Source organism: Bison bison, unplaced genomic scaffold (assembly GCF_000754665.1).
Source record: "Bison bison bison isolate TAMUID 2011002044 unplaced genomic scaffold, Bison_UMD1.0 scf7180017864338, whole genome shotgun sequence".
In the NCBI taxonomy this organism is placed as follows: Eukaryota; Metazoa; Chordata; class Mammalia; order Artiodactyla; family Bovidae; genus Bison; species Bison bison.
In genome coordinates, this window is record NW_011494910.1 from 3,252,785 (window position 1) to 3,253,580 (window position 796).

The 796-nt window shown below is 59.2% G+C and overlaps 1 protein-coding gene across 3 annotated transcripts in view; it reads right to left on the reverse strand.

The window, feature by feature from the left end:
- Positions 1–796, reverse strand: part of SLC45A3 (solute carrier family 45, member 3) — a 22,163-nt gene that overhangs the window by 19,208 nt on the left and 2,159 nt on the right. Inside the window, exon 1 of one of the 3 annotated variants that reach the window (XM_010854173.1) lies at positions 106–634. The exons of the other annotated variants lie outside the window; for them this stretch is intronic. The gene's annotated coding sequence lies outside the window, so the exon portion shown is untranslated. Of the gene's footprint in view, positions 1–105; positions 635–796 lie in introns of those variants that run through there. 3 annotated transcript variants of the gene reach the window in all.

Below are 796 nucleotides of genomic sequence, written 5' to 3' on the forward strand. Positions count from 1 at the left end.
GGAGGGGCACACTCCATGAGCAGACAGAAAAACTCCCACCCCCAACATGCCTGCACTAAATTGGAGCCTGAACGTCCACAGCTGTACTCACAGCTGTATTTTTACCTTCAGATTCATCCTGTGGACTCAAGTTCCATTTTTCTGGGCACTTTTAGAACAGAGTCCTGGTTTCGGACAAGCCTGGTGAGAGGAGATAAGGGAGGAATGGGAGGATGAGACCCGTATTTGTTGGCTGTGATCTCAAATAACTTTGCAATCTCACACTGGAAGAAGTTGCTCTATAGGGAAGGCTGGGGCAATCAGCAGCCTACACTTCCTGGCGCTGCCCTCCCCACCCCAACACGCCAGCCTGCGGGCGGGCCTCCGCGCAGGGGCGTCCAACACCAAGGCTGTCCCTCTCCGAAGTGAGCCCGGAAAGGCAGTCAGAAGCCCCCCAGGGCCTCATCAAGCCCCCGAAGAACGTTTTCGGGAGCACAGCAAGGATCACTTTAGGCCCTGGTCCACGGACTGCGGCCAGCTGCAGACGGCAGCTTCGCCGGGATGGGGTCTGTGTTACAGCTGAAGAACAAGTCTGCACCAGGTACCCACCGGGCCAAACCCTACTGTACCCTCCAGTCTGGCCCCTGAGGAAAAAGATAGGGAGGTGTGGCCCTCGGGGCGGGGGGGCGGGGGAGGGCGGGAAGCGGAGCAGGTCAAGAGTGCCGGTCAGGAAGGCAGACACCGATTCAGGGGTCAAGGGCAAGGTCAACGCACAGTGATGCAGCACCGGGGACCACAGGGGACCGGGGCAGACCTG